The 24,465-nt window shown below is 40.3% G+C and overlaps 1 pseudogene; it reads left to right on the forward strand.

Moving 5' to 3' along the window:
* The window catches only part of LOC138824112 (tubulin beta-2 chain-like), a 37,544-nt pseudogene extending 14,891 nt beyond the window's left edge, over window positions 1–22,653 (forward strand).
* The last annotated feature ends 1,812 nt before the right edge of the window (window positions 22,654–24,465 follow it).

The raw sequence follows: 24,465 nt of genomic DNA on the forward strand, positions 1-24,465 counted from the left end.
CTTACAAAGGACTCTCTATGAGCGTGATAGGGAGAGAGAGGAGGCATCCCAGAAGTTTATACAGGAATATCATAAGCGTGAGGAAGCTACTCAAAAACTGATACAGGATTTGCGTGAACAACTTGAGAATACTCAAAGAGAAAGGGAGGAATGGCGTGAGCAGGCTGAGAACACTCAAAGAGAACTGCAGGAATCCCACAAACATGAGGAAGTTAAACAAAGAGTAATACAGGAATTGAGAGACCAGGTAGAGAACACACAAAGATCACTAAAGGCATCCATAGAATCCATTAACAAAGAGCTGAAGGAAGTCAGGGAGACCACAAAGGGAATGCTGAATGGAACCCAACAGAAGGAATGGGAGTCCAAAGAAACCATATCCAATCAACTAAGTGATTTGAGGACAAACACTGAACACCAAATTAAGGAAGTAAAGAGATTCATACAAGACCTAAAACAGAGCTTCAACAAAGAACTTGAAGCCATCAAAGCGACCAATTAGAAGGAAAAGAGATAAAAAACAAAGTAGAAAGTCTGGACAGCAGGTTAGACCATGAAGAAGATCGAATCTCAGGGTTTGAAGACAGCCTAGATATTATAGAGAAAGAACATACTACCATCCAAGACAAGTCCAAGAAATATGATAGATCTGTCCAACACTTGGAAGACACCATCAGAAGGCCTAATCTTTGGATAATGTCCGTAGAGGAGCACCTAGAAACAGAAGTTAATGGTCTAGGAAATTTGTTTAACAGCATGCTAGCAGAGAACTTCCCAAACATGCAAAAAGATAGGCCTATTCAGATACAAGAAACTTTTAGAACCCCAAATAGACAAGAAGAATATAGAACATCCCACTATCACATTACAATCCAAACAGGATCAACTCAGACCAAGGAAAAGATCCTTAAAGCTGTCAAGGAGAAAAGATTAATCACCTATAAAGGGCAACCAATTAGAATAACCTCAGATTTCTCAGCAGAGACAATCACAACAAGAAGAGCCTGGAATAATGTATGCCATGCCCTAAAAACAAACAACTATCAACCAAGAATACTGTACCGAGCTAAACTCTCCTTCATAACTGAAGGCCAAATAAAAACCTTCCATAACAAAGAAAAATTGAAACAATACATCTCCACCAAACCAGCCCTACAAAAGATTCTTAAAGATTTCCTACACATAGAAAACCAACAAGACCACAATAAAGGCCAAGAAACTGCACCCAAACTGAGAATCCAAGAACCATAGGAAGAACCTAGTTTTCGCAGCCCCCAAGAAGGTGGATAACATGGCAGGAAATACCAAATACCCCTCAGTTCTATCTACTAATGTTAACGGACTTAACTCTCCAAGTAAGCGACATAGACTGTCTAGTTGGATTAAAAAACAAGATCCTTCTATCTGCTGCCTTCAGGAGTCACATCTTGCCCGTAAAAACGAACACATTTTCAATGTTAAAGACTGGAACAAAATCTACCATGAAAACAGACCCCATAAATAGGCGGGAGTTGCAATCCTAATATCAGATAAAATAGACTTCAAATTAAAATTCATGAGAAAAGATAAAGAAGGTCGCTACATACTAATTAAGGGATCCCTTTTTCAGGAGGATATTACAATTCTAAATATCTATTTACCAAACAATGGAGCACCCAAATGTATCAAAGAAACACTATTCTCCCACAAAACCCACATAGATCCAAAGACATTAATGGTTGGGGATTTTAACACACCACTCTCCCCACTAGTTAGATCAACTCGGCAAACACTCAACAGAGAAACCGCAGATCTAAACAGTTGCATAGGTCAATTAGATTTAATAGACATCTACCGCACATTTCACCCAGCACCATCAGAATACACGTTTTTCTCAGCAGCCCATGGAACATTTTCTAAAATAGACCACATTTTAGGCCACAAAGCAAACTCAGAAACATTGAAGTTATACCATGCATTTTCTCTGACCACAAGGGAATAAAATTAGAACTCAACACCAAAAGCCACCAAAGAAATTCTGGTAACACATGAGGCTGAACAACACACTGCTGAATCACGAGTGGAACATGGAAGACATTAGAAAGGAAATTCAAATGTTTATGCTATTCAACAAAAATGAACACACAAATTAATAGCTCCTCTGGGATACACCAAAGGCAGTACTCAGAGGCAAGTGTATAGCTCTGACCTCCTTCATAAACAATTTGAGAGATCTGAAACCAATAATTTAATGACACATCTAAACCTCCTTGAAAAAGAGCAGCAAGATAAATCCCAATCCAGTAGACGGAAAGAAATAATTAAAATTATATCAGAATTAAATTAATTAGAATCCAAAAAGTATAGAAAGAATCAACAAAACAAAGAGTTGGTTCTTCGAAACAATTAGCAAAATTGACAGACCCTTAGCAAATCTTATCAGAAAAAGAAGAGAACACACCCAAATAAATAAACTCAGAGATGAGAATGGAAACATCACCACAGAAACAACCAAGATTCAAAACATTATAAGGGAATACTTCTCAAAACTTTATGCTAATAAGTTTGAGAATAACGGAAATGGACCTTTTCCTAGCAAATACTGACATGCCAAAACTAAACCAAGATGAGTTAAACCATTTTAACAGGTCCATATCAAGCATGGAAATAGAAACAGCAATAAGAGACTTCCTGCTAAGAAAAGTCCAGGACCAGATGGTTTTACAGTGGAATTTTACAAGGCCTTCAAACACACCTCACACCAATACTCTTCCAACTCTTCAATGAAATTGAAATAGGAAAGTTTACTACTGAACACATTCTATGAAGCCATCATAACCCTCATCCCAAAACCAGGCAGGGACTCATCAAAGAAAGAGAACTATAGACCCATTACTTTGATGAACATTGATGCAAAATTTTTCAACAAAATTTTGGACAATCGACCTCAACAATTCATCCAAAAATCATACAGCGCGATCAAACAGGATTCATTTCAGGGATGCAAAGCTGGTTCAATATACGCAAATCAATTAATATTATTCATCACATCAACAGGAGCAAGAATAAGAACCACATGGTTATCTCAATACATGTAGAAAAAGCATTCGACAAGATCCATCACCACTTTATGATGAACGTTCTGGAAAAATTAGGAATCCATGGAACATTCCTCAATACAATAAAGGCTGAATATGACAAACTTACAGCCAGCATTATATTTAATGGTGAAAAACTAAAGCCATTTCCTCTTAACTCAGGAACAAGACAAGGATGTCCACTCTCTCCACTTCTCTTCGATCTAGTATTAGAATGCCTAGCTACAGCAATGAAACAAGATACACACATAAAATGGATCCAAATAGTGAAAGAAGAAATAAAACTCTCCCTCTTTGCAGATGACATGATCTTGTATTTAAAGAATCCCATAGACTCCACTCCCAAATTACTCAAGCTGATTCAAAACTTTCAGAAGGTAGAAGGGTATAAAATTAACCCCCCAAAATCAATGGCTTTTCTGTATGCCAACAATGAGAAAAGTGTGGCTGAAATTAGGAAAGCAACTCCATTTGTAATAGCCCCACAAAAAATAAAATACCTAGGAATTAACTTAACCAAAGAGGTGAAGGACCTCTATGATGAAAACTTTAAAATCTTGAAAAAGGAAATCAAAACAGAACTTCAAAAATAGCAAAACCTCCCATGCTCCTGGATTGGGAAGATTAACATCGTGAAAATGGCAATACTTCTCAAGGCTATCTATAAATTCAACGCGATACCTATCAAAATTCCAAACTCATTCTTCAAGGAAATAGAAGAGGCAATCTAAAAATTCATGTGAAACAATAAAAGACCCCGAATAGCAAAAACGCTCCTCAACGGAAAGAACACTGCTGGAGGAATATCAATACCAAATTTCAAACTACTATAAAGCCATAGTAATCAAAACAGCTTGGTATTGGCATAAGAACAGACTTCAGGACTAATGGAATAGAATTGAAAAATCAGAAATGAACCCAGAGACCTATAGCTATCTAATCTTCGATAAGGGAGCTAAAACAATAGAATGGAAGAAAGACAGCCTCTTCAGTAAATGGTGCTGGCAAAATTGGTTAACTACTTGTAGAAAACTAAAGCTAGATCCTTTTCTATCACCCTCCACCGGAATCAATTCCAAATGGATCAAAGACCTCGAAGTCAAAGCAGACACTCTGAAGACATTACAGGATGGAATAGGAGAAACCCTAGGTTTCCTTGGCTCAGGCCGAAATTCTCTTAATAGAGACCCCGAAACACAACAAATCAAAGAATGGTTGGACAAATGGGTTTGCATGACTTGGAGAGCTTCTGCATGGCAAAGGACATAGCTAGCAAGATCACTACAAAGCCCACGGATTGGGAGAAGATCTTCACTAGCCATACAACAGATAAGGGTCTCATATCTAAAATATACTTGGAACTCAAAAAATTAAATCTCCCAACAACAAATCCTCAAAGAAACAACTGCTCAATAAATAAGCGGGCTAAAGACTTGAAGAGAAACTTCTCTGAAGAAGAAAGGAGGATGGCCAATAGACACATGAAGAAATGTTCAACCTCCCTAGCCATAAAAGAAATGCAAATCCAAACAACATTGAGATACCACCTCATTCCAGTTAGATTGGCAAAAATCAAGAACTCTAACAACAACAGCTGCTGGAGGTGATGTGGACAGAAGGGAACCTTACTTCATTGTTGGTGGGAATGTAAATTTGTTCAACTACTTTGGAAAGCAGTATGGATGTTCCTCAAAAGACTCCACATAGAGCTCCCCTATGACCCAGCAATCCCACTTTTGGGTATTTACCCAAATGTTTACAAACAAGACCACACTAATGCTACCAGCACAACTATGTTTATTTCAGCATTATTTACCATAGCTAAGATATGGCACCCACCCAGATGCCCCTCAGTAGATGAATGGATCAAGAAAATGTGGTATATATACACAATGGAATTCTATGCCTCCATCAGAAAGAATGATATTGCCCCATTTGTTAAGACATGGAAAGAATTGGAAAAAATTGTATTAAGTGAAGTAAGCCAGGCCCAAAGAAACATAGGTCCCAAGGTTTCCCTTATTTGCAATATCTATTATATGTCTGAGTCAACCAGAAAAGTTCAGATAATGTGACGTTAGGAAAATGAACCCTTAGATATGTATTTTAATGTTTTTTTCTTCCATGCATTTGTTTCTAATGCATTTTTAAGATTATTTCCTTGTTGATTTGTATGTCCCTCCCCCACAGTATAATCCCTGCTTCCACTATATTTGATGTCGATATAACTTGTGGAGGAATTGGGGAAAATCAAGTCGTTTAAGGATTCAGGTGGACCTGTTGCAACAATGAGAAATACAAATTGTCATGTAGCAAAGGAACTTTACAACGTTGGTGCGGGGGGGGGGGGGGAGAGGGCGAGGATTGGGTCGGGTGGCGGGGGGGGGGGGGGGGGGGGGGAGGCTGGGAAGGGATGTGAAGGGTAAACAAAGGAGGAGGCTGCAATGCTTGATTAGAAATGTACGCATTATCCCGCCACTGTAATTGTAACCCCTCTGTACTGTATGTTCACAAAATAAATGAAAGAAAAATTTAAAAAAAAGTCTCATTGACTTTCCTGCCTGGAATGGCTTTGATCCTCAGATATCAGCCTCCTTAGTAGCTAGAATTACAGGCATGAGCCACCAATGCCTAGCATACAAAAATATATTTGTTAATATCTAAAAATTATAGTTCAAATATTTTATCATAAGTATGAACTTAACCATGGTTATTTTTTGATAATGAGGTTCCATTTGGTATTGTCACTACATGTGCAACATGGACTGGTCAGGCAGAGGAGTCTGTGATATTCTTATCTCCAATTAAACACAGAGAAGTTGAAGTGGAACAGTGGTTCAAGGAGCAGAGTACTAGCCTTGTGCAATAAAAAGCTCAGGGACAGCACCCAGGCCCTGTCTAAACCACAGAATTGGCACACACCGCACACTCTCTCCCGATTTTTGTTTCAGCTGAGTTGAATAACTCGTATTGTAATAGCCAAAATTCATCTTTGCCCTTTTCATTTTGTCAGGTGAACTTTTCCATTGACACTCTAATAAACTGAGTCATCTAAGGAGACCCACAAACACTCACTTGTTGCCTGCTAATTCATTTAAGTACCACCGTTGTGAGTAATCAAATCTCTACAACTTTGTATGAAAACTTAAAAACACAAACCTTCAGTGTTTCTCAGGCCTTTTGCCTCTGTGCAGCTCCCTTGTCTCCTTTTATGTCTGCTAGTCCTGAGGCTTGAATTCTGAGTCCCTAAACTGCTTTGATAAAAGCCTAATGCCCTACAACTTGAGCCACAGCCCCACTTCTGCCATTTTTCGGCTCTTAATTGCAGATAAAAGTCTCATAGGCTGTCCTGATAGGGCTAGTTTTATCTATGATTCTTAGATTTCACTCTTCTGAGTAGCAATGATTACAGGTGCGAACCACCAGTACCAAGCTTATATGTCACTTTGATATACAAAATTTAAGTCAATTAAATCCCCGAAGTTGTAGGGATTTTTAATGACAGCAACAAAATTAATGCACATGCTATAATTAGAATATGCAATCAAAGCTTTTAAGGAGAATAATGATTTGTTCTAATTCTGCATACAAATGAACATGTTAAGATCTCTATAATAAAAGCTTTCAGGATACTGATGATATATTCATAAATCCCAGCTACTCAGGAGACTAAGATCTGAGAATCATATGTACAGTCTGGGTAGGAAAGTCTGTAATACTCTTAACTCGAATGAACCATCAACAAACCAGAGGTGGAGCCATGTCTGAAGCGGTAGGGCACAAATCTTGAGCAAAAATGCATGAGGACATTGTCCAGGCCCTGAATTCAAGCCCAGGAAAGGCACAAAAATTAAAGTTAATTAATTACAACTTGAACCCAGATATTTTGTAGACGTTTTTATTGTGAAAATACTATACAGAGGGGTTACAATTAGATGGGCAAGATAATGAGTACAGTTCTTATCAAGCATTGTAGTCTCCCCCTTTGTTTCCCCTTCCCATTCCTTCCCATCCTCTCCATACCCCGCCACCTAATCCTCCTCCCCCATCACAGTTGTAAAGTTCGTTTTCGACATAACGAGTTGTACATCTCATTGTTGCAATGAGTCCAACTGTATCCTTATTTAAATGATTTAAGACACACAAATGCTTGAACTATATGGGCCTACATTGCTGACTGTCTTTCTAATAAAGACTGAAATAATAGTTTATTATTCTACTATTATTCAATTATGCATGTTAACTTAATAATGGATATCTGCTGCCTGCTGGCTGTGTGTGGACAGGATGTTAGCTATGTTTGACAATATGGATATAGTTTTGCCAGCTTTGGATGTCACATGTTTGTGAAGGGACAGATAACAAATTAAAGAGTGATAAACATGTTTTTCCATCACTCATATCTCTTCAAAAATCAGCCTTTATCATCCTTAGAATATTTTTTTAAATTTCTACTAAAGCAGTCCTCAACACAGTTCCTGCAAATCCAATCTACATTTAATCTACATTTCCCCAAAATCATTTGGATAGGCTCACTCTTACCCTTCTTCTCTAATTAGCTTATCTGGGGCAAAGGAAAAAGACAGCCAGCAATTTGGGTTTGCATTAGCCAATAATCTCAGCTACTTAGGAAGCAAGGCCAACTCAGAAAAAATATTATCAAGATCCTATCTCAGGATCAAACCCACCTGTAAATCCAACAACTCAGAAAGCTAGATGATACGATAATGGTTTGAGGCTTGCCTTGGGGTTGTAAACATAGAACCTTATAGGAAAAATAACTAAAGTTTAAAAGGCATGGCTCAAATTGCTAGAGTGACTACCTACAATGTGTAAAACCCTTCATTCAAACCTCAGAACTACCAAAAAATATTAAAAGACAAAAAACCGGACAGTTCTGACAATTCCTCAGTGCTGATGATGTAGGTTTGAGCCATACTCTGAGAATCACTGTTCTAATTAAAAGCAATTAACCTCCAAAAATGACAGATTTACCTATTTTTATCATTGTGGTAAACACACTCAAGGGCAGCTTTGTCCTTTGATGAATCTGGGAAGATTCCAGAGAGTCTGCCACATTGTGGTGGAAGCGTGTGTTAAGAAAAAGCTACTCAGCTCATGGACCAAATAGGAAGCAAACAGAGCACGAGGATAAATGAGAGGAACAGGCCAGGAAAGGATATCACTTTTAAAACCCCAGGTCTTTCAACTAGGTCTTTTAACCTTCAAAGATTCCATCGCTTCCAAAAGTCTATCAAATTAGGAACTTAACAATGGATTTACTTACTGATGAGGACAGAGCACTCAAATGCAATTACTTCACTGAAGCTGCATCTCTGAACATTAATGGCTACAATGGATGACTATCCTTTTTGGAGACATTCCAGGTCCGAACCATAATGAATATGATTTTAATGAGTAGCATTAAAAATTGGAAAAATTATGTAAGTATATCCTAATTTCTTTTTAAACAATATTAACTAATACACCTTAGAATCCTAACGACCACCTCTCTACTCCTATCCTCACCAAGTTTTTAATCTCCTGTTACCTGGGGAAAAATTTCAAGCCCCAACTTTTTCCTTGTATGTCTATCAAACAATGAGATTTGTCCCACCATCAGAGATCTGGTTACTGATATCACTGAATGCCAAAGGAAATGAGTCAGAAAACCACAGAGACTGCCATTGAAAAGAAGAGGGGGGACCATGAATGCACAAAAAATAAATTTAAGGCTTAAAAATAGTTTAGAGGTCATGCACTCATTTCTCACACCTGTAACCCTAGGTACTAAGTCTGAGATCTAAAGATAAGAGATTGAAAGCCAGTCTTAGGAAGAAAGTTTATGAGACTCTTATTTCCAAGTAAGCACTGAAAAGGTGAATAAGCTACATCACAGTAAAAGGTCCTGAGTTCAAGACCACATAACAGCAAACACAAAACAAAGTGATTTAATTGGAGGACAGAGGGCTGTGCATATGTGGGACTTGCCAGGGGAAGAGAGGATCTTCTCAGAGAGCCTGTCCTTTGCTCAGGGTTGGGAGAGATCTCCTGAGAAGTAGTTTCTAGCATACCTACAAGTTAATCTCTGGCATACAGTGCTAGCATCCTGCTTACCTGTGTGTGTGTGTGTGTGTGTGTGTGTGTGTGTGTGTGTGTGTGTGTGTCCCACTATTAGGTCTTGAAAAATGGATCTCTCATTCTTACTGGGGTTCTTTGTTTTATTTTGTTTTGGCTTGTGGCTGGTGCTATGCCATATAGTTATGCCTCTAGTATCATTATTTTTGCTAGTTAATTGGAGATAACAGTCTTGAAAACTTGTCAGCCTATGCTGACTTTGAACGTTGGTCCTCAGATGTCAGCTTCCTGAGTAGCTAGAATTGTATCCATGAGACAATAGTGCCTCGCATAAAATGTATGTTTAAATATGTGCTCATTGTCTTCTGAGGCTGAGTAATATAAAAATGAATATGACATCATCTTTTCCTTCACTAACCTAAGAAACTATTCTTGTTTGACTCTGCTTTCATAAACGTGACTTTTCACTCCCAGTCTGCTATGCTGAAATTTTCCTTTTATTTATACATTTTTATTTATTTATTTTTATTGTCAAGATGATGTACAGACAGTTTAGTGTTACATAAGGTAATAAATACATTTCTTGACAAACTTGTTACCCCATCCCTCAATTTTCTCCTGCTTTCTCTACCCCCATCACCCAGCCCCAAGTTGTACAGATCATTTCTAACATATTGTTTTGTTTATATTGTTGTTGTATTGGTTCCCCCCTTGACCTTTGTCTCTTCATTGTGTTACCAAACGTTTCTTTTAAAAATGCTATTTAGAGTAAAAGATCACTAAGCATGGAATTTTCTGCACTTCATCTGGTCATGTGATTGTTCATTACTCATTCCTGTTGGCAGCGAGGGCTGGTGGTGAGGGTGCCTGGGTACACAGGGTCAGAGAAGCTTCAGAAATTCCTGCCTGGATTTGACCAGAGCTAGCGCTACCGGTGGCCACTGTCCAAAGGCAGAAGCCACATTCTCAAGCAGAACTCATGAGGGAAGGAGATCATTAAAAACACTGGCATAGCTGGGTGCCAGTCGTTCATGGCTGCAATCTTAACTACTCAAGAGGCTGAATCTGAGGATCATGGTTCAAAACCAGCCTAGGCAGAAAAGTCCATGAGACTCCTTTTTATTGTTGTTGTTCCATCATGGGACTTGAAATCTGGGCCTGGGCACTATCCCTCAGCTCTTCAGCTTAAGGTGAGCACTCTACCGCTTAAGCCACAGCACCACTTCTGGTTTTCTAGTGGTTTATTGGAGATAAGAGTCTCACGGACTTTCCTGCCTGGGCTGGCTTTGAACCGCATTCCACAGATCTCAGCATCCTGAGTAGCTAGGATTACAAGCATGAGCCACCGGTGCCCGGTCCGTGAGACTCTTTTTTTAAATTTTTTTAAATTTTATTTGTGAACATACAGTACAGAGGGGTTACAATTACATGGGCAGGATAATGCATACATTTCTTACCAAGCATTGCAGCCTCCTCCTTTGTTTACCTTTCACATCCCTTCCCAGCCTCCCCCCTCTCCCCCCACTCAATCCTTCCCCCCCACGACGTTGTAAAGCTCGTTTTTGACATGACAACTTGCACTTCTCATTGTTGCAACAGGTCCACCTGAATCCTTAAACGACTTTTTTTCCCCCATCTCCTCCACAAGTTATACTGACATCAAATATAGTGATAGCGGGGGTTATATTGTGGGGGAGGGACATAGAAAGCAACAAAGAAATAATCTTATAAATGTGTTAGAAACACATGCATGAAAGAAAAAACATTAAAATACATATCTAAGGGTTCATTTTCCTAACATCACATTATCTGACCTTTTCAGCTTGACTCATACATATAATAGATATTGCAAATAAGGGAAACCATGGGTTTACAGGCATGAGCCACTGGTGCCCGGTCCGTGAGACTCTTATCTCCAATAAACCACCAGAAAACCAGAAGTGGCGCTATGGCTCAAGTGGTAGAGCATTTGCCTTGAGCTGAAGACCTGAGGGACAGTGCCTAGCATCAGACTTCAAGCCCCATGACCAACAAAAGCAAACAAACAAAACAAAAAACCACTGGCAGAGTCCCAATTGTTCATTTAGTCCACGTAGCTTCTCCCACTCTGTGAGTGTGTGAGTGTGTGTGTGTGCGTGTATATGTGTGTGATGGCCCTAGGGCTTGAATTTTTGGCCTTATACTCTCTCTTCACTTTTGTGCTCAAGGCTAGGGCTCTGTCACTTGAAATACACTTGAGGTTTTTTGTTGGTTAACTGGAGACAAAAGTGTCAGTTTTTGGCTATGGCTGGCTTCAAACCTCAAACCTCAGATCTTGTCCTCCTGAGTAGCTCAGATTTCAGACGAGCCACCCTTTCCAACATCTTTTTATTTTATTTTATTTTATTTTTTACTTTTTTTACTATGAGAATTCCATACAGAGGAGTTACAATTACATGGGCAAGATAACGAGTACATTTCTTATCAAGCATTGTTGACTCCTCCTTTCCCCTTCCCATCCCTTCCCATACTCCTCCCCTCCCCACAACCGATCCTCCCCCAAGTTGTTAAGTTCGTTTTTCGACATAACAACTTGTACATCCCAGTGGTGCAATGGGTCCACCTGTATCCCTAGTTAAACGATTTGTTTTTTCACTTCTCCTCCACAAATTATCCTAACATCAAAAACAGTGAAAGTATGGGTTATACTGTGGTGGAGGGACATACAAAGCAACATAGAAATAATCTTGTAAATATGATAGAAACAATTGCATGAAAGGAAAAAAAAACAAAAAACATCTGAATACGTACCTTGGGGTTCATTCCCCTAATATCAACTTATCTGACCTTTTCTAGTTGACTCAGACATATACTAGTTATTGCAAATAAGGGAAACCATGGGACCTATGATTCTTTGGGCCTGGCTTACTTCACTTAATATATTTTTTTCCAAGTCTTTCCAATTCCTAACAAATGGGGCAATTCCATTCTTTCTGATGGAGGCATAGAATTCTATTGTGTATATATACCACATTTTCTTGATCCATTCATCTACCAAGGGGCATCTGGGTTGGTTCCATATCTTAGCAATGGTAAATAATGCTGCAGTAAACATAGTTGTGCTGGGAGCTTTAGTGTGTTGTTGATTGTGAACATTTGGGTAAATGCCCAAAAGTGGGATTGCAGCTCTATGTGGAGTATTTTGAGCAACCTCCATACTGCTTTCCAAAGTTGTTGAACAAGTTTACACTCCCACCAACAATGCAGTAAGGTTCCCTTCTGTCCACATCCCCTCCAGCATCTGTTGTAATTAGACTTCTTGATTATAGACATTCTAACTGGTGTGAGGTGGTATATCAATATTTTTTTGATTTGCATTACTTTTATGGCTAGAGAGGTTGAGCATGTGTCTATTGGCCATTCTTCTTTCCTATTCAGAGAATTTTCCCTTTACGTCTTTAGCCCACTTATTTATTGGGGAGTTGTTTCTTTGAAGATTTGTTGTTGGGGGATTTAATTTATTGAGTTCCAGGTATATTTCAGATATAAGACCCTTGTCTGTTGTAAGGATAGTGAAGATCTTCTCCCAATCCGTGGGCTTTCTATTAATCTTGCGAACTATGTCCTTTGCCATACAGAAGCTATGCACTTTCATGCAATCCTATTTGTCCAACTTTTCTTTGATTTCTTGTGTTTCTGGGTATCTATTAAGAAAATTTTGGCCTGTGCCAAGGAGACCTACGGTTTCTCCTACTCCATCCTGTAAAGTTTTCAGAGTGTCTGCTTTGACTCTGAGATATTTGATCCATTTGGAGTTGATTCTGGTGCAGGGAGATAGATAACAATCTAGCTTAATTTTCTACAACTAGTTAACCATTTTTGCCAGCACCATTTACTGAAGAGGCTGTCTTTCTTTCATTCTATTTTTTTTAGCTCCCTTATCAAAGATTAGATGGCTATAGGTCTGTAGGTTCATTTCTGGGTTTTCAATTCTATTCCATTGGTCCTGAGGTCTGTTCTTGTGCCAATACCAAGCTGTTTTGATTACTATGGCTTTATAGTAGAGTTTGAAATTTGGTATTGATATTCCTCCAGCAGTGTTCTTTCTGTTAAGGATCGTTTTTGCTATTCTGGGTCTTTTATTGTTCCATATGAATTTTTAGATTGCCTCTTCTATTTCCTTGAAGAATGAGGTTGGAATGTTGATAGATATCGCATTGAATTTGTAGATAGCCTTGGGAAGTATTGCCATTTTGACGATGTTGATCTTTCCAATCCAGGAGCATGGGAGTTTTTTGTCACTTTCTAAGTTCTGTTTCGATTTCCATTTTCAAGTTTTTAAAGTTTTCATCATAGAGGTCCTTCACTTGTTTGGTTAAGTTAATTCCTAGTTATTTTATTTTTTGTAGGGCTATTCTGAATGGAGTTGTTTTCCTGATTTTAGCCACACTTTTCCCCTTGTTGGCATATAGAAAAGCCATTGATATTGGGAGATTAATTTTATACCTTGCTACTTTGCCAAAGTTTTTAATCACCATGAGTAATTTGGGAGCAGAGTCCATGGAATTCTTAAAATACAAGATCACCTCATCTTCAAAGAGGGAGAGTTTTACTTCATTTTCTCTATTTGGATCCACTTTATGTTTGGGTCTTGTCTTATTGCTGTAACTAAGCATTCTAATACTAGATTGAAGAGTAGAGGAGAGAGTGAGCATCCTTGTTTCTTTCCTGAGTTTAGAGTAAATGGCTTTAGTTTTTCACAATTGAGTATAACACTGGCTGTAGGTTTGTCTTATACAGCCTTTATTGTATTGAGGAATGTTCCAAGGATTCCTAATTTTTCCAGAACCTTCAAAAGGGGTGGTGGATCTTGTCAAATGTTTTTTCTGCATCTATTGAGATAATCATGTGGTTCTTGTCCTTACCCTTGTTGATGTGATGAATTATGTTTATTGATTTGCGTATATTGAACCAGCACTGCATCCCTGAAATGAATCCTGTTTGATTGTGCTGTATGATGTTTTTGGATGAATTGTTGAAGCTGATTTGCCAAAATTTTGTTGAGAAGTTTGGCATCAGTGTTCATCAAAGATATGGGTCTATAGTTCTTTCTTTGATGAGTCCCTGCCTGGATTTGGGAAGATGGTTATTATAGCTTCATAGAATGAATTCGGTAGTGAACTTTCTCTTTAATTTCATTGAAGTGTTGAATGAGTACTCGTGTGATTTCTGCTTTGAAGGCCTTGTAGAATTCCGCTGTAAAACAGCAGAAAGGAGGTCTCTGATTGCTATTACTATTTCAATTCTTGATATGGGCCTGTTAAGATGGTTTAACTCATCTTGGTTTAGTCTCTGCATGTCGATATTTGCTAGGAAAAGGTCCATTTTTTGCAAGTTCTCAAACTTATAAGCATAAAGTTTTGAGAAATATTCCCTTATAATATTCTGAATCTTGGTTGTTTCGGTGGTGATGTTACCATTCTCATCTCTGAGTTTATTTATTTAGGTGTGTTCTCTTCTTTTTCTGATAAGATTTGCTAAGGGTCTCTCAATTTTGTTAAATTTTTCAAAGAACCAACTCTTTGTTTTGTTGATTATTTCTATGATTTTTTTGGATTCTAATTCATTTATTTCTGATTTAACTTTCTTTATTTCTTTCCATCTACTGGATTGGGTTTATCTTGCTGCTCTTTTTCAAGGAAGCTCAGCTGTCTCATTAAATTGTTGGTTTCAGCTCTCTCCAATTTGTTGATGTAGGAACTCAGATCTATAAACTTGCCTCTGAGTACTGTCTTTGCTGTGTCCCAGAGAAGCTGGTAGTTTGTGTGCTCATTTTTTTTTGAATATCATGAACAATTGAATTTTGTTTCTAATCAATTCCATGACCCACTGGTGGTTCAACAGTGTGTTGTTCAGCCTCCATATGTTACAGGACTTTCTTTGGTGGCTTTTGGTGTTGAGTTCTAATTTTATTCCCTTGTGGTCTCAGAGAATGCAAGGTATAACTTCAATGTTTCTGAATTTGGACAAATTTGCTTTGTGACCTAAAATGTGGTCTATTTTGGAAAATGTTCCATGTGCTGCTGAGAAAAACGTGTATTCTGATGCTGCTAGGTGAAATATTCAGTAGATGTCTGTTAAATCTAGTTGATCTATGCAGCTGTTTAGGTCTGCGGTTTCTATGTTGAGTTTTTGCTGAGTTGATCTATCTAGTGGCGATAGTGGTGTGTTAAAGTCCCCAACAATTAATGTTTTTAGATCTATATGAGATTTGAGAGAAAGGAGTGTTTCTCGGATAAATTTGGGTGTTCCGTTGTTTGGCGAATAACTATTTACAATTGTACTATCCTCCTGAAGGAGAGATCCCTTCATTAGTATGTAGCGACCTTCTTTATCTCTTCTAACTAATTTTAATTTGAAGTCTATTTTATATTGCTACTCCTGCCTGTTTATGGGGACCGTTGCTTTGTAGATTTTGTTCCAGCCTTTCAAAGTCAAAATGTGTTTGTTTTTATGGTCCTTGCCCAATTTCTATACAAGACTGCCCAACATCTTGCTACCTTGTTATCATCTCCACTGGGTGAGAAGCACATGTGAAGGCTGCTCTGATCTAATTCACTTAGTAAAGAAAGGCATATGCAACGTGAGTAATTTTCTACATTCTGGAGTTGGAAAGCTAAGGTATAAATGATTCTTGATTTCTAGATCCGTTCCTGTTGGTGAGAAGACAAACATACTCATGAAATATTTTATTTATTATTAGTATGATCAATGAATTAATTCAGATCAGGCCTGAAGAAGCACCAAGCTCTTCTCCATAGCTGGTACAGGACTGACGCTGGATGTGATGGAAAAAGATGGGGTCAGCTGAAACAAAGAGGCTACCCCTCTTGATCTTTGTCACTGTGTAGTCGGTATGTCTGAAAGAAGACCCCTCTCTCTGCCAGGTGATTGTGACTCATGCTTATAATCCACGTTATTCATGAGGCAAACATCTGAGGAATGAGGTTCAAAGCCAGCCTGTGTAGGGAAGTTCATGAGACTCATCACTAATTAGGAGCCCAAATATCTGGAAGTGAAACTGTTGCCTAAGTTCTGCTCTTGACTAAAAATCAAACAAACAAGAAAAAATAAACAAACAGAAAAACTGACTGAGCCAGTCCCTGAGATCAAGCCCAAGACCAGCACAAAAGATGGAGGGGGAAGAGAAGCCCTCTCCCATACTGGAATCCCCACTCCGCACCCCCATAGAGAGTTCTCAGAGGGCTGGAGCTGACTCCTCTAGCTAAGTGTCAAAGAGCAGAAATGGAGAAAATGAGCATTTCTGGTGAAAGGAGCACTGGTGCAACAGCAAGCTGGGGCAAAAGGAAAAGGCTTCAGCCTGGCCTTTCCAATTGCACAGCAGTTATCCCAAGCCTTTTTATGTCTGAGGCCTCTGGACATATCCAAGGCAGAATATCTCTATTTTAGATTATAAAAAATACTGTGCTACTTCATCAGCTGAAACCTTTAAAATGGAGATATTTGATAACTATTTTCCTATACACAAAGATGAAATCTACTGCTCATTTAAAAACAAATCCAAGGAAAGAAATATAAGTGCAATGGGAAAGTGCGTGCCTTACATGCATGATGTCCTGGTTTCCATCTAAAGCATTGGAGAATAAAATGAGAAAACATGGAAAAACCGCCCAGAGTTATCAGAGCATAAAAAGAGCATGTCTGTGCAATGGAGGCAAAGTCTCTCTCCCATAGAAGTTCTCTTTTACTTTGGCCTTGAGCAGTCCTGTGTGCAGGCTCCTTGACATCATATCATGGCCCATCGCCCCTGGAACAATGAACACTGTGATGAGGTGACTATACCCCAGAGGTAGGTACCAAAATTATAACTTACTCAGAAGGACTAAAGAATGCATAAAGATCTTGGGTTGGCTTTGTGGAGCTTCTGACTAGGCCTGGGGAGTGATATGACCTGCAGACTGTCCAATGGTCTTGAGAGACATATAGTTCATTCCTAAAGACACCTCATTAATACCTACATAACCCACACCAACTAGTGCCTTCCCTCCCATGGGCCTCTCCTGTCTAGCAAGGGTTCTGATGGTCTTTTCCTTCAATAAAGTTATGCTGTCTTACCTCTTCCTTTTTGTCTGTAGACTCATTCCTCAAACAAAGGAGACAAAGGACCTGATCCAGGTGTTACATTTTATTTTTCTTGTCAGTCGAAAGGCTTGAACTCAGGACCTAGACACTGTCCCTCAAGGCTAGTGCTTTTGCACTTTGAGCCACAGGACCACTTCTGGTTTTCTGGTGGTTAATTGGAGATAAGTCTCAAACTTTTCTGCCTAGGCTGGATTGAAACTCTGAAGTTCAGACCTCAGCGTCCTAAATAGCTAGGATTACAGGTGTGTGAGCCACCAGTGCTGGACAAATGGTTGTGTGTGTGTGTGTGTGTGTGTGTGTGTGTGTGTGTGTGTGTGTGTGTGTGTGTTGGTCCTAAGGCTTAAATTAATGCATAAACATTGATTTGGATTTTTTTTTTTTGCTGAAGATTAGTGCTCTACCACTTCAGTCATAGTTCTACTTCGGGATTTTTGGTGGTTAATTAGGGATAAGAATCTCACTGAATTTTCTTGCCTGGACTGGCCTTGAACTTAGATCCTCAGATCTTAGTCTGCTGAGTATCAAGAAATACCAGCTAGAACCACCACCACTACAGCTGAGTATTCTATTTTATTCCATTCTCTGCTAACTCATGATAAAGAGGCTCTCTCCTAAATTCCCATAGATTTTAGAGTGCTGTGTGGAATACCAGCTATACACAAGTAATGAAAGCTGAAAATCTCAATGGGAAAATGGTGCCCTTCTATGGATATTCTGCATCATTCACTATAGTACTGAGCAGTCCCATATGCAGACACTATACATCCCATCACCATGGCACTGAGCAGTCTTGTGAACAGAGCCATAGACATTGGATCAATATGGCCCTGAGCAGTCCTGTGTGTAGACCCCAAAGATATCAAATAACCATGACCTTGATAGTTAAGCATGTGACCCCTACATTAGGATAAAAACCCAACAGTGAAGACTTTCATAGGGGAGGCTGGACGTGAGGGAAGTGTTTCTTAGAGGAAAGTGGCTGCTAAAAGATCTGAAGTGGGTGGGTGACATGATGGAGTAGGGTCTTGGAAAGCCTCTACTGAGAGGTATGTGGCCATGGTGTCTTCAAGGAGCAGATGTGTCAGTGTTAGGGAAGAAATGACTAAAAGAAGGATTCAGCTTGTTTCCCCTGTGGTCTATGGAATTCATTTGCTAGGAACAATCAGGATATAATCTGTGTATGAGAAACAAAGGTTTCACCTATCATCCACTCAATGCATGGAGATGTGACTCTGGTCCAGGGAAACCTTGTGCTGAGTGGCTGACATCACTAAGTCACACATCTGTGAGTACCCATCATGTTTGCAGACTCAACACCTAGGTATACCATGTATGATTGGAACAAACGCATTCCCGGTGTGTCCCTTGGGCACTGATGATACTCTAGCACAGGTTTGGTGGCAACACAAAAAGGGCTCAAGATAAAAGCATTCAGGATCCACCAGCTTTGGTGCCCAGGAAGCAGAAAAAAGTTCTGTTTTGAAGCAGGCCATCATGTTGATACTGAAAACCTAATAACTGAATCACATCTTTTGTCTCTATGATCTCAAAGAATGAGTTCATGGATGCAGAGGGAAGAATAAAACAGCAATGATTTATTGAAGAAGAGAATATCAAATGTCTTGCTAGACAGGAGGGGTCCTAAAGGAAGGTACTTACTGGGATGCTTTGTACAGGGTTTAATTGTCTGTAGGAGAGAGCTATATGACTCTCAAGGTCATAGGACAGTCTGTGGCCATATCCATCCCAGACCCAATCAGAGATGTCACACAGCTTGTATGAGATATCTGCATCCTTTAGCCCTTTTAATGGATGTCTGGTCCAGCAGACACCTGTGAGGCTCAATCAGGTCACTGTTCACATGGAAGTCTACTAGTGGCTCAATTGATAGAGCTTCTCTTCTAGCTTTGTGTTGTGTTGTGGTGCGTGTGTGTGTGTGTGTGTGTGTGTGTGTGTGTGTGTGTGCGTGTGTGTGGTTAATTGGAAATAAGAGTTCCAAGTACATTCCTTCCCTTCTGAGCCAACACTGAAGCATGATCCTCAGATCTCAGCCTCCTGATTAGCTAGGATTATAGATTTGATCCATAAACAAAGGGCTGAAAAAATAGTCTTTTAATAAGTTCATAAGTTCATTTAAAGAAGTATGAAAACAGCACCATTACTTAAAATTCAATCACCCCTCAGTATCCTCATGGAATGGGCTCGAGGACCCCCACCAATAACAACATCTTCACACACTCAAGTTCTTTATATAAAATAGTATTTGTATAGAACCTACAAATAATCTGCCACACACATTCAAGTGTCTCTACATGACATCATACTTAATAACAGGTACATGCTATGTAGCCAGTGGATTTACTATAGAGTACAGTACAAGTATATGAGAAGAAAATAGTGTATAATTATTTCCCTTGACAAGCCACATTTGGTGGAATCTACAGTGTTGGAATGTGCAGAGACAATAGCAGGTGAATTAAAGGTGAACCTGAAGATGAAAACTGGCAGGAATGGAGACGAGAAAAATGCGAGGAGGTGGAGAAGGAATGGGTTAAGGCCTGAGGCATTTGGAACTGGAGAAGAGGAGCCAGTGGCCCAATTAACAGTACTGGGGAAGGAAAAGGGATGAAGAGGAAGGATTAGTTCACATATATTTGTTCTTATCCTATCAAGATTTATTTAGCTTCCTTCAGAATTGAAGTTCTAAGAGAATTATCAGAATTCTCAAGTCCATTCCTTACTAAGTCAGAAATGGATTTCATCTCACAACAAGATGGTAATCACAAAAATATTCAACATCTCCATGGAAGTTTTAAAGGGTAATATCAATCAATGACTTGAATTACCTTGGCAAGGAAGACACCTGTAAGGATTTATGGGTGAGTAACTTTAAAAAACTCCAACAATGACAACTGGCTCTTAACAGCCCAACACTCATCATGAAGCAATGAGCTTTTCCTTCAATGTTGTCTTTTCCATTTTTTTTTTGTGAAGCAAGATTACCATATTGTTCCTCTGTAATTTGAGAGACAGTGTCAAGAAAGAGAATGCATAAGTTTGAATCACCTCTTGATGACAAGAAAGCTGAAGCAATTTGATTGTCTCATGACTGTCTCATTGGCCAAGGGGCAAAAAGGGTAGTCACAGTTGAGAGGCATTTTCCATCCACCTTCCAAATGCATTTCTACTTTCTTCTGCCTGTTCTGAATCCACATAAGCTAGCTTATATTGACTGCATCAGTAAAGACTGACTAGCCCTGGAGGATTGGCAGGGATGGGATGGTGTGCAAAAGGCGGAAGTGACCAGGAGGCCTGAAAAGAAGGGAGGGCTGAAGTGAGAGAACCACTGCTAATCTCCTCTTCAAAAAATCCCTCAATGGCTGAACCAATCTTTTCTGTTTCCATGTCTCAAATGCTGTAATTTCTGTAATGAATGCTGAGAGTCACTCAGAATCATAAGCTCTGCCCCTAAGTTTCTTGTCAATTATAGGCCTAAGTCAACTCTTGTCTCCACAGGCAAAAAATATGTTCCTCGGGCCATCATGGTGGACCTAGAGCCTGGAACCTTAGACTCAGTGAGATCAGGACCATTTGGCCAGAGCTTCAGGCCAGACAACTTCATATTTGGTATGTCATCATGGTCTATGGGTCCTAACATCCAGGCACTCCAGTGCTGGGCTGAGCCTTTATACACCTAGATATTGTCCTCACCTAACCCACCTATTCCAGTCCACTGGAGTCATGCCCCTGGCCACTCAGACAGCTCAGATCAGTGCAACTCTGCAAGCCCTCCATGACAAAGAAGCCTCTGAAGGGAAAGATCAGCAATCAGGGAAAGCCTCCAACAAGGTTTCAGCACTGCTGGTCATTTCAAAGGCCCGGCAATAAGAGAGAACTACTTCAGGACACCAGAAATCAAAGCATAGCTATGTGTGAGCAAGGTGCAGACAAGTGCTTGCAGCTTAGCTTTCCTATGATGACAATGTGCTCCTGTCCCTCCTGTGAAACTAATTACATTTCCAGTATTGAGGCAGGCTCTGTTCTTCATTTCTACAAGTAGTTGATTTGGGTTAAAATGTATCTTCCTCCACATTGTCTTTATTTCTTTAGAACCTGGGTGATTTGTAGGGTCCCAGATACAATGAAAACATTTCCTTTATTTCACCAAAGTTATCTAAATTAAAAGCAAAGGTTGGCTCAGAAGAGTCCTGTTGTCTTCACAATGCAAATGGCACAGTAAATATTCTTGGAGTGTGTGTCCCATCATGGCTTGTGTCTGATAGGCCAGAGCGGGGCAACCAATAACTGGACCAAGGGCTACTACACAGAGGAAGCTGAGCTGGTGGAGCCGGTACTGGATGTGGTGAGGCGGAAGTCAGAAAGGTGTGACTGTCTACAGGGTTTCTAGCTGGCCCACTCTTTGGGAGGTGGCACCGGGTCAAGCATGGGCACCCTGATTCTCAACAATATTCAAGAGGGGTACCCAAACCACACCATGAACACCTTCAGTGTCATGCCCTCCCCAAAGGTGTCAAACACAGTGCTGGAACCCTACAACGCGATCTTCTCTGTCCACCAGCTGGTGGAAAATGCAGATAAAACTTTCTGCATCGACAACAAGGCCCTGTACAACATCTGCTTCTGTAACTTGAAGCTGCCCACGCCCAACTATGGCGACCTGAACCACCTGGTGTCAGGCACCAACAGCGGGGATACCATCTGCCTGTGCTTCCCTGGCCAGCTGAATGCAGACCTGCACAAGCTGGCCTTGAATATGGTGCTCTTTCCCGCCTGCACTTCTTCATGCCTGGCTTTGTGCCCCTGGCCAGCCGTGCCAGCCAGCAGTACCATGCTCTCTCAGTGCGCGAGCTTCACCCAGCAGATATTTGACCCTAAGAACTTGATGGTCACCTGTGATCTCCGCCATGGCTGCTACCTGACAGCGGCTGCCATCTTCCGAGGCTGCATGTCCATGAAGAGGTGGATGAACAGATGCTCAACATGCAGAACAAGAACAGCAGCTACGTTGGAGACTGGATCCCCAACAATGTGAAGACGGCTGTGTGTGACATCCCCCCTTCCCTTCCCCCCCACCCCACCCCTACATAGACTCACGAGGTCGGCCACCTTCATCGGCAACAACATAGCCATCTAGGATCCCTTCAAGTGCATCTCAGAGCAGTTCAGTGCCATGTTCCAGTGCAATGCATCCTTGCACTGGTACATAGGTGAGGGCATAGATGAGATGGAGTTCACTGAAGCTGAGAGCAATATCAATGACCTGGTGTCCGAGTACCAGCAGTGCCAAGATGACACTGCTGATGAACAGGGGGAATTTGAAGAAGACTTGGTGTAGGAACTAGTTTAAGACTTCCCATTGCTAGCAGTGCAACAGGAGTGTCAGAGCCTGCCTACTTCTCAAATTAATGGTGCTTTCCTGAGTTCCTGTTGTCCTGGAGTGGGATCCTTGCTGTGTATCATTATGCACAGCCTTTCCTGTCAGAAACTCACTGGTGGTGAATGTAAAAATACAGATTTCTTTTAAATATAATTGTATGAAAGCCTTATTTATATAAATAAAGAAGTATACATTTTATACTCTTAGTCCTTATTCTTCTTAAGAATCCCTTTTATTCTTTCAATGTATTTGAAATATAAAGGTGGCCAGCAGGATTTAATCTTAGCAATATAGGACTGGTGCTCAAGAGGAGTTTCAAATTCATGGTATTCCTGCTATTTTGAAGAGGAGTATGACAAATGCCAATATTTTTTATTTTCCCTGGCCCAGTTTTAAAGTTAGCAATCTCTCAATAGCATGCCAGTAGCAAAAAAGCAGTTTGAAGAGAAAGAAAACTAAAACTAGATGTTACAATTTTCCTAGTACCAATTTGATGTTTGGAGTACTGACAGGATTGACGTTCAAGGCTTGTCTGGGCACTGAGGTAGCAGGGCCTCTTCCTCCTTTATTCTGACAGGACTGGCTATACCTGCCACCCATTACACATTCCTCTTTGGGAATGGAACCACAAAAGGCAGTTATGAATACTGGCCATTACAGATCTACTTCTCCTTCACACAATGATAGGTTCTTGTCTCATGCCCCATCAGAGGGATTGCAGTCACATTCTCCAGAAACTGTAGCAGGAACCCCGATCCCTGTGCTTACAGTTCAGTTTACAGTGAAGCAGAACTCACAGGATGAGTGCAAGATCTTGGTTGCCAGGGTAGTTTCTCAAGGCATCTGGCAACATTAAGGACAGAAGTGAGTCTAGCTCTTTGAGGGAGTGAAAAGCTGACCAGCCCCATAGTGTATCAAGAACTGCTTGATTCTGTCCTTCCAAGTGAAGGAGAGAAGGGGAGACATGGCCCAATGACCCATTCTCATACTCACTTTTCCAGCATTCAAAGCTATCTGAGGCCCAGGGGGAGTGGTAAGGACAAAAGGGATGCATGGAGCTAGCCTGTTGGGTATGGTTACTTTACATGAGTAAGATGGAAATCTCAATTGCTTAGAACCTACAATGGCCAGGAAGAGGTCGAACACTTCTGTTTTCACAGGAGGCCACATCAGTCAAGGGTTCTTTTTGCCAGAATCTTTCACTCTTCTTGCAGTGAGGCTTCAGGTAGGTTGTCTGTGCCAGGCATTCCTCCATGGCCACCAATAACCTGTAAGCCCCTTTTTATTCAGAAACAGGACCTATGGGAATTTAGCAACTTTTAGAAAGCTCTAAGGAAAAGATACAACTGGGTGAGGTGCAAGTTCCTTGCTGCTAGTAAAGTTGGGAAATAGTAATTTCCCTAAGCTTTCCTCTACCAGGCCTGAGGTTGGAGTAGGGTGGAGATGAGTGGGGTATAGATCTTTAAGCCAAGCTGATCTCACTCATTAGAAAGTAAACTTCCCCAGGGGGTGATCTGTGACTAGAAGCAAGATGTTTTCTGTCCTTGCCCCAAGGCATATCAAAGTGCAATTAGCTTCTAATGTGGGAGTCCTAGGGAGTAGGTGTTGGCCAGCAAATTGACATTCCTGGGTCTCTAGTACTGGAACTGATCAGGTTGGATGATCCCCAAACCCAACAAGGCTGCTGGGTCAGAACTGAAGGCAGGTCTGGCCAAAGCACTCTCACTCCTCAGTGGGTTAAGGATTGAGGCCAAGCTGTGATGGAGGTCC

The sequence above is a fragment of the Dipodomys merriami genome, unplaced genomic scaffold, assembly GCF_024711535.1.
Source record: "Dipodomys merriami isolate MVZ:Mamm:240054 unplaced genomic scaffold, mDipMer1.0.p SCAF_1257, whole genome shotgun sequence".
Taxonomy (NCBI): domain Eukaryota; kingdom Metazoa; phylum Chordata; class Mammalia; order Rodentia; family Heteromyidae; genus Dipodomys; species Dipodomys merriami.